Raw genomic sequence first — 10,605 nt, 5'->3', positions numbered from 1 at the left:
TATGCTGTAACTGTAATTCTTTTTTGTGCACAATCCGCAGGCATTGCCACTTTCATTTCACTGCACATCGTGTATGTGTATGTGACAAATAAATTTGACTTGGCTGATCATTCTCAATCAGTACCCCGTTCCTGCCTTCTCCCCATACCCCCTGACTCCACTATCCATAAGAGCTCTATCTAGCTCTTTCTTGAATGCATTCAGAGAATTGGCCTCCACTGCCTTCTGAGGCAGAGAATTCCACAGATTCACAACTCTCTGACTGAAAAAGTTTTTCCTCATCTCAGTTCGAGGAGAAGTGGACAACTCAGCATACAGAGATAACATTTAATCAGGGGGGCGGCCAGACAGGTCAGAGAACTAGGAAGGGGGAGGGATGGAGAGAGAGAGGGAAAGCAAGGGCTACTTGAAGTTAGAGAAGTTAATATTCATCCGCTATAAGGCAGCAACTCTACCGCTGCACCACTGTGCCGCCCCAAGTCATTTCCCTGCAGTGCCAGCAGGACGTTCCGTGCTGACCACTGCCTGATGGACTTGTGGTCCAAGGTGTTGGCCCGGAAGAACCTTTCCACAAAGGGCAGGTGGTGCGGCAATATCCAGCTGACAGGTAGACCCTCAGCAGGTAGTGACACTTGGTGCCCACGTGCGTTGGCTCTACGCTATGCCTGATGCAGCCACACACAAAGGTTGCCATCAGGGTGAGGGCAACATTGGGCATGCTTTTGCCCCCATTGTCCGCCACCAACTTGTGCATCGCCACCCGTCGGACCCGGTCCGTCTTTGACCCCCAGATGAACGGAAGACGGCCTGGGCGATCGCTGAGGCATAGGGGTGAGGGGCATGAGGCATGAGGCGTGACCTTATAGAGGTGTACAAAATCGTGAGAGGAATGCATCGGGTAGATGCACAGCGTCTCCTGCCCAGATTAGGGGAATGGAGAACCAGAAGACACAGGTTTGAGGTGAAGGGGAAAAGATTTAATACGAATCTGAGGGGTAACTTTTTCACACAAAGGGTGGTGGGTGTGTGGAACAAGCTGCCGGAGGAGGTAGTTGAGGCAGGGACTATCGCGAGGTTTAAGAAACAGTTAGACAGGCACATGGATAGGACAGGTTTGGAGGAATATGGACCAAATGCGGGCAGGTGGGACTAATGTAGATGGGACATGTTGGCCGGTGTGGGCAAGTTGGGCCGAAGGGCCTGTTACCACACTGTATCACTCTATGACTATAGGAGTGGGGACGGGCCACACTTGCACCAAGTATGGCAGCCACGAGAGCACCTCATTCCCGATGAGCAAATCCTTTCCCCGCTATTGAGAGGGAGTGCTACTTCCACAGACCTGATGCTTTCTTGACCTTGACTCCCAGCATTGAGCGATGGAGATCACGAGAGCAGGCAGGGCCTCCAAATTGCACAGGATCCCATGGCTGAGATCAGAAGAGGAACATTTCTGATCAGGCATGGAATAGATTGGCAAAGTGAAAGTATGCCTCCCGTGTTTGTATCAAATTCCATTCCCCCATTGCCTCAGAGGGCAGGGAGGCTGAGGGTGAGTGAGTTTGCGGTCTGGTATTTAGGCAAGTTATTGCTGATTCATGATTATACGAAAAACTTATAGTGAGATTATGGTTTTGCACAGAGCACCTTGGGTTTCTTGTGAGTGACTGATTTCTCCCCAATAGACTGTGCTGTTTGCAGCAGAGAAAACCACTTGAACAGACAGCACTTTAAGCTGTTGACAAACCAGCCTTGCTGAAAAGGAACCCAGTCAAGTGCCAAATGGGTCAAGAGTGCTTTATTGTCATAAGTACCGAAACGGAACAACAAAATGATTACTTGCAGCAGCACAAGACGAGTCTCGACCCGAAACGCCACCCATTCCTTCTCTGCCAGAGATGCCGCCTGTCCCAGCTGAGTTACTCCAGCATTTTGTGTCTACCTTTGGTTTGTAAACACTGTACTCATTATATAATATAACAACCAAGGGCAGCGCAGGGCAAAGATACCTTTAGTAAAGATTGTAAATTGTCCCTGGTGTGTGTAGGATAGTATTAGTGTACGGGGATCGCTGGTCGGTGGGCTGAAGGGCCTGTCTCTGCGCTGTATCCCGAAAAATAAAGGAAAGTTGTTTATTTTTTAAGTTGTTAAAAAACGAATTACAAAACCCAACATAGTGTAAAAACAAAACAATGCCCAAAGTCCCTCGTGCAACCCAGGCAGTTGGTAGTTTAGAGTTTAGTGTGAGTTCCCAGTGTTCAATAGCCCGATGGTTGTTGGGAAGAAGCTATTCCTGAACCTGGGCGTTACAGTTTTCAGGCTCTTATACCTTCTTCCCGATGGCAGGGGTTAAATTAGAGCAGTGTGGGTCTCTGATGACGCTTGCTGCCTTTTTGAGGCAGCGACTCCTGCAGATCCCTTCGATGGTGGGGAGGTCGGTTACCCGTGATGGACTGGGCAGTGTCCACCACCTTTTGCAGTCTTCTTCATCCTGAGCGTTCCAGTTGTTGAACCAGTGATGCAACCAGTCAACATGCAACCAGTCAAGAAGGGTCTCGACCCGAAACGTCACCCATTCCTTCTCTCCCGAGATGCTGCCTGACCTGCTGAGTTACTCCAGCATTTTGTGAATAAATCAACCAGTCAACATGTTCTCGACTGGACACCCGTAGAAGTCTAAGACAGTTTTATTTTTCACACAGAGAGTGGTGAATCTGTGGAATTCTCTGCCACAGAAGGTAGTTGAGGCCAGTTCATTGGCTATATTTAAGAGGGAGTTAGATGTGGCCCTTGTGGCTAAAGGGATCAGGGGGTATGGAGAGAAGGCAGGTACGGGATACTGAGTTGGATGATCAGCCATGATCATATTGAATGGCGGTGCAGGCTCGAAGGGCCGAATGGCCTACTCCTGCACCTATTTTCTATGTTTCTATGTTTCTATGTTTCATCGATTTACCGAATCTCCTCAACCTTCCAAAGGATGTAGAGGTATCGATGGGAACAAACCTAAGATTTATTCCACAAGTATATAACAGAATGTAACAGCCTAGTTCAGCAAGCCAAATGCCCAGGAACACTGGAGATTATAAAAAGCATTGTAACTGGGACTATGACGAGTATGGCTGGTAATGGGTGAGCACGGGCGAGGTGGTTATTGGATAGGCAGATTGTTGGACAAAGGCCAGGGATGAAAAGACAGGTGTAAGCCCAAAAAGATGAAGAGTTGTGAATTGTTCAGCTCGAGTATAGAGCAGTTGCAAATTGTGTAGCCACCAGAAGTGATGCAGGTGGAGGCGGAGGTATAAAATCACGAGCAACATCAATAAAGTGGATGGTCACAGGTTTTCTTTCCCAGCATAGAGGAGTCTAAAACTACTGGGCAGAGTTTTAAGGTGTGAGAGGGTAAAGATTTAAAGGGGTCGAGAGGTTAACCTTTCATCTTTGAGGTCGGAATATGGAAAGAGTCACCAGAGGAAGTAGTAGAGGTGGGTACATTTACGATGTTTGAAGAATATTTGGACAGGTACATCGGTAGTAAGGATCTAGCGAGTGTCACAGTGGCGCTGTGGTAGAGTTGCTGCCAGAGACCTGGGTTCCATCCTGACAACGGGTGCTGTCTGTCGGGAGTTTGTACGCTCTCTCTGTGACCAAATGTTTCAAAGGTCTTTTATTGTCACATGTACCAATTAAGGCACAGTGATATGCGAATTACCATACAGCCATATGGAGAAAAAAAAAGCAACAAGACACACAACTACATAAAAGTTAACATAAACATCCACCACAGCAGATTCCCCACATTCCTCACTGTGATGGAAGGCAAAAAAGACCAAACTTCTTCCTCTTTATTCTCCCGCAGTCGGGGCAGTCGAACCATCCATCGGGGTGGTCAAAGCTCCCGCAGCCAATGGTCGAAGCTCCTGCGTCGGGGCGATCGAAGTTCCCGTGTCGGGGCGATCGAAGCTCCCGTGTCGGAATGATCGAAGCTCCCGCGTCGAGGCGGTCGAAACTCCCGCAGCTTGGAGTTCCTGAAGTCGGTCTCTGACCAGAGACCGCGGGCTCCGTGATGTTAATGTCCTCAAGCATCCCCGGTTGGAGCTCCGAGGTCGATCCCTGGCAAAGGGATCACGGGCTCCGCGATGTTAAAGTCCCGCAGGCACCCGCGGGGGAGCTCTCAAAATTGGTGTCCAGCGAAGGCCGCCAACTCCTCGACGTTAGGCCGCAGTGTGGACAGAGATAAGATACGGAAAAAAATCGCATCTCTGTCAAGGTAAGATATTAGAGAAAGTTTCCCCCCCACCTCCCACCTAAAAACAAGCTAAAGAACACTAAAAACAGACATTTAACACATACAACTAAAACACAAAGGAAAGGACGGGCAGACTGTTGGCGAGGCAGCCATTGCTGGCGCCACCTGGTGGTTGTTTTTTCAGGTGCTCCGGTTTCCTCTCATACTCCAAAGACGTACAGATCTGTAGGTAAAAAAAACAAAAATCATCAATCAATGAGCATCATCTCTCATTGTCATCCCTTTTATAGAACATAGAACAATACCGCACAAGATCAGGCCCTTCGGCCCACGATGTCTGTGCCAAACATGATACCAAGACCAACTCTTCTCTTTTTCTCCATTTTCTCCAGGTGCTCTAGTTTCCTCCCACACTCCAAAGACATACAGGTTTATAGGGTAATTGGTTTTGGTAAAAAAAATTGTAAGTTGTCCCTAGTATGTAGGGTAGTGCTAGTGTACGGGGATCACTGGATGGCACGGACTTGGTGGGTCGAAGGGCCTGTTTCCACACTGTAGCTCTAATGTCTAATGTCTGAAGTCTAAAGGATGTGGGCCAAACCCATCAAACAGGACCAGCTGAGGTAGTCAACTTGTTTGATAAGATCGAGTTGGGCCAAAGGACCTGTTTCCATGACGTATAATTAAACTAAGTGAAAATCAGATACTTGAAAAGACACACAAGGAAAAACAGTGGGCGCAACTGGAAACATCTTGTCGAGATGTCACAAGGTTCATGGATAATATTCAGGATATCCTATGTTATTTTATCATCCAAAATAAGCTATTACAGCATGGAGACAGAATTAGACCTGGAATTTATGTGGATTAGAGTATTTTTGGCGAGTGTGCTGCGTCATCGGAAAATCAAAAACAAAACCTTTCTTGAACCGGAGTTAAAGGAGAAGTGGCACAAGTATTGTGTTGAATTCCTTCTCTGACTCAGCCAGTGTGACTCACTTGAAGCTGAGGCAAACAAAAAGAAAGGAACTAGACTGAAAGGGGGAAGGAAGCCACAGCTTTAGACTTTAGAGATAGGGCACAGAAACAGGCCCCTTCGGCCCACCGAGCCTGCCCCGACCAGCGGGGCACTATCTCACACCAGAACACTACCTTACACACCAACACTATCCTTACAATTTTACTGAAGCCAAGTAGCCTTCAAATCTCTACGTCTTTGGAATGTGGGAGGAAACTGGAGCACCCGGAGAAAACCCACGTGGTCACGGGGAGAATGTACAAACTCCGTACAGACTGCACCCGTAGTCAGGATCAAACCTGGGTCTCTGGCGCTGTAAGGCAGCAACTCTACCGCTGCCCCATTGTGCCTTTCCTTTTTCCTGCAAATCTTTTATCCATATCGCCTAGATCACGGCCTTTCATTTTCCGCTGTGACCTTTGATGTGTACCTCATCAACTGTCATGAGGAAACTTGTTTTCCTCTCTCCTCCACCCACACACAGGTGACCTCTAGGAACTCCGATACATTGCTTTAAATATTTCCAAGTGCCCTTTCATAACAGCATCCTTAACAATGCCTTTGAACATTTTTCCTACAACAAGTATTATTAAGCAGACTTCAGCAGATTCAGCATGGAAACAGGCCCTTCGGCCCACCGAGTCCATGCCAGCCAGCAATCACCCCGTATACCAGCACTATCCTACACACCAGGGACAATTTACAATTTTTACTGAAGCCAATTAACCTACAAACCTGCTTTTCTTTCTGTGGGAGGAAACCGGGGCACCCGGTGAACAGGGAGAACGTACAAGCTCATTGGAGACCTTTGGATTTGATTAGAGACCCTTGGACTACCTTTAATCGGACTTTATCTTGCACTATACATTATTCCCTTTATCCTGTATATGTACACTGTGGACAACTCGATTGTAATTATGTATAGCTTTCCACTGACTGGATAGCACTCAACAAAAAGCTTTTCACAATAGACAATAGACAATAGGTGCAGGAGGAGGCCATTCGGCCCTTCGAGCCAGCACCACCATTCAATGTGATCATGGCTGATCATTCTAAATCAGTACCCCGTTCCTGCCTTCTCCCCATACCCCCTGACTCCGCTATCCTTAAGAGCTCTATCTAGCTCTCTCTTGAATGCATTCAGAGAATTGGCCTCCACTGCCCTCTGAGGCAGAGAATTCCACAGATTTACAACTCTCTGACTGAAAAAGTTTTTCCTCATCTCCGTTCAACTCCGTACAGACAGCAGCCGTAGTCGGGATCGAACCCAGGTGTCTGGCGATGTGCGGCAGCAACGTGACACGTTGCAACACTGTGCCTTTCCTTTTTCCTGCAAGTCTATTCTCCATATCTCCAATATCTGTTCTGACCTTTGAAGTGCGATCTCATCAAATGTCATCAGAAATCTGAACTTAGTGCACCCACTGGTTTTAATCTCACCTCTGCCCACACACCGATTACTCCTTCAGTAATTCCAACAAATTGCTTTGAATATTTCCAAGTGCTCTTTCCAAAGCCTCCATATCCAAGGTTCAAGGTTACCAAGGATACAGGAGTTAAGATGACATACAGTTTAGCCGTGATGTTATATGACAAGGTCCCACATAGGAGATTAGTGGGCAAAATTAGAGCGCATGGTATTGGGGGTAGGGTACTATCATATCATATCATATATATACAGCCGGAAACAGGCCTTTTCGGCCCACCAAGTCCGTGCCGCCCAGCGATCCCCGTACATTAACACTATCCTACACCCACTAGGGACCATTTTTACATTTACCAAGCCACTTAACCTACAAACCTGAATGTCTTTGGAGTGTGGGAGGAAACCGAAGATCTCGGAAAAAACCCACGCAGATCACGGGGAGAACGTTCAAACTCCGTACAGACGGCGCCCGTAGTCAGGATCGAACCCGGGTCTCCGGCGCTGCATTCACTGTAAGGCAGCAACTCTACCGCTGAGCCACCGTGACCGCCCTATTAGCAACAATGAGAGGTTGGATGGACTTTGACTGTTTTCTCTGGAACACCCCGGCTTCAAAGTGAGAGGGGCAATGTTTAAAGGAGATGTGTGAGGCAAGTTCTTTACACAGATGGTGGGTGACTGGAGCAGGCTGCTAGGGGTGGTGGTGAGTGGCATTTAACAGACGTTTGGATAGGCACATGAATATGCAGGGATTGGAGGGACATGGATTATGTGCAGGCAGGCAGTTGGTCTTGGCATCATGTTGGGCACAGACACTTTGGGCCGAAGGGCCTGTTCCCTGTGCTGTACTGTGCTGTGTTCTATGTTCTGTGTCCTTGCTTGTCAAGCATCCATCTACACCACTGTCTTAAAAATGTTCCCTTTTCATCAGCCGATGGGGCAGAGATTTCCAAAGATTCATGAACTTCTTGTGAAAAAAAACCTAACAGGCAACTCTTTATTAATAAATAGTGACCTCTAGTTTTACATTCTCCCACACAGGAGGAATAGACCTTGGCATTAACCAGTGGTGCAGCTGGTAGAGCTGCTGTCTCACAACGCCGGAGACCCGGGTTCAATCGTGGCATCGGGTGCTGTCTGTGCGGAGTTTGCATCTTCTTCCTGTTTCCTCCGGGTGCTCCGGTTTCCTCCCACATCCCAAAGATGTGTGAGTTTGTGGGTTATCGACCCTCTGTAAATAGCTCCTAGTATGCAGGGAACGGATGAAACAATGGGAATACATGGAACCAGTGTGATCGATGGACGGCATGGACTCAGTGGGCCGAAGGGCCTGTTTCCATGCTGTATCTCTAAACTAAACTAAACTACACTAAACGAGAGGAAGAGACTTTCACATTTATCCTGTCGGGACCTTTCGGGGTCCTATATGTTTCAATCGAGTCCTCTTTAAACTCTTCTAAACCCTATCACATGCAAGCAAAGACTTTCTAATGTTCTGCCCAATGCCTGATATCTAAATTATTCCAAACATCACAGGAAACATATACCCACATGTCCATGTTTCTCTAAACACAACCAGTTATTGAATGAAACCTTCAGGTAAATCCAGATTACCCTTTGTGCATCAGTGACATAATGGCATCAACAGGGGTGACACTAGCTAATATAAATCAATGACTGGATCAGCAGATTTTAGCTGCAGGGAGAATCATAGTGTCATGCAGCATGGAAACAAGCCCCAACTTGCCCACACCGCCCAACATGTCCCATCTATACTAGAACGACCTGCCTGCATTTGGCCCATATCCCTCTAAACCTGGCTTATCCCCTCTCACCTTAAACCTATGTCCTCTGGTTCTCGATTTCCCTACCCTGGGCAAGAGACTCTGTGCGTCTACACGATCTATTCCTCTCATAATTTTGTCCACCTCTATAAGATCATCCCTCATCCTCCTGCGCTCCAAGTAATAGAGTCCTAGCCTGCTCAACCTCTCCCTAGAGCTCAGGCCCTCGAGTCCTGGCAACATCCTCGTAAATCTTCACCGCACTTTGTGATAACCATCTTCACTCTCTACAATACCACCCACCTCTGTGTCATCTGCAAATTTGCTTATCGTGCATGCCATGTACATTCTCATCCAAATCATTGATTATAGATGACAAACCACAATGGGCCCAGCGCCAAACCCCGAGACACGCCATTAGCCACAGGCCTCCAGTCCAAATAGAGTATTTAAATTGGAGCACCCAGAGGAAACCCACGTGGTCACAGAGAGAACGTACAGAGTTAGTTAGTTTTGTTTATTGTCTCTTGTACTGAGCTACAGTGAAAAGCTTTTGTTGCGGGCTAACCAGTCAGCAGATAGACTATGCATGATTACAATCGAGCTATCCACAGTGTACAGATACAGGATACAGGGAATAACGTGTAGCGCAAGATAAAGTCTAGTAAAGTCCGATTAAAGATAGTCCGATGGTCTCGGATGAGGTAGTTTGTAGCTCAAGACTACTCTCTAGTTGTTGATATACAACATTCCTCTCACATCCACACAGACAGCACCCGAAGTTAGGATTGAACTCGGGTCTTTGGTGCTGTGAGATAGCAGCTCTACCGCTGCTCCACTGTCACCCAAGGGGCCGACAAGCAGTGTCTGGAAGTGTCAGTATTGAACTATTTATAGCAACATACACATAGTTGATCACAACCTCAGATTCTTAGAAGATTACACACCCAGTGTTTCAGAGGCCACATTTAATAGTCAAGGTGGCATTTGAGTTACTCAGAGGAAATACATCAAATACTTGAAGGAGTGTCCAGAAAGCATCATCACATAATGTCAAGCTAAAAAAAACAAATGTGCCTTCAAGCAAAAGGAAGAAATTTGGTTTTGTCTTCAAGGAGATTAAAAAAAAACTACAGGCAGTGGAAGAGAAAGTTGAGACCCTGATCAGAATTTGAAAAGTGGACATGTTACTGGTCATTTGAAGGTGTGCACATTTCTGCCCACTGCTGCCCCTGTCATCAACTGTTGGAGAAGACATATAAGAAGACATAGGGGCGGCACAATGGTGCAGTGGTAGAATTGCTGCCTCACAGCGCCAGAGACCCCGGTTCAATCCTGACCATGGGCGCTGTCTGTACGGATTTTATACATTCTCCCTGTGACCTGCGTGGGTTTTCTCCGGGTGCTCCGGTTTCCTCCCACACTCCAAAGACGTTCAGGTTTGTAGGTTAATTGGTTTTGGTAAAATTGTAGATTATCCTTAGTGTGTAGGATAGTGTTAGTGTGTGGGGATTGCTGGTCGGCACGGACTTGAAGGGCCTGTTTCCGCACTGTATCTCTAAACTAAACTAAACTAACAATGGTGCGATGCTTCATTGGTTTCTTTATTATCACGTGTACCAAGGTACAGTGAGATTCCTTTTTTTTTGCATACAGATCAGTAAGTTTATTCGCATACACACACTGATGAGCCAAAACATTATGTCATCATGGGCACTCCGACCGGCCTGCGGCTACACAGCCCCATACGCAGCAGGGTGCGATGCACTGTGTATTGTGACACATTATCATATCATATCATATATATACTTCCTCCTGTGACCACCATTAAAATTTTCTGTGACTTGTGCCACAGAACCAGACGGGATAGCCTTCATTGCCCTCGCGCATCGATGAGCCTTGGGCGCCCAACACCCAGTCGCCGGTTTGTGGTTTGTCCCTCCTCGGACCACTGTCGGTAGGTACTCACCACTGCTGACCGGGAGCATCCCACAAGCCTTGCCGTTTCAGGGATGCCCTGACCCAGTCATCTGGCCATAACAATTTGGCCATTGTCAAAGTCGCTCAGGTCTTTACTCCTGCCCATTTCTCCTGCATCCAAACACATCAACTTCAAGAACTGACTGTT

The sequence above is a fragment of the Rhinoraja longicauda genome, chromosome 22 (genome assembly GCF_053455715.1).
Source record: "Rhinoraja longicauda isolate Sanriku21f chromosome 22, sRhiLon1.1, whole genome shotgun sequence".
NCBI lineage: Eukaryota > Metazoa > Chordata > Chondrichthyes > Rajiformes > Arhynchobatidae > Rhinoraja > Rhinoraja longicauda.
The sequence above is the reverse complement of the archived record's forward strand: the minus strand, read 5'-3'. Positions refer to the sequence as shown.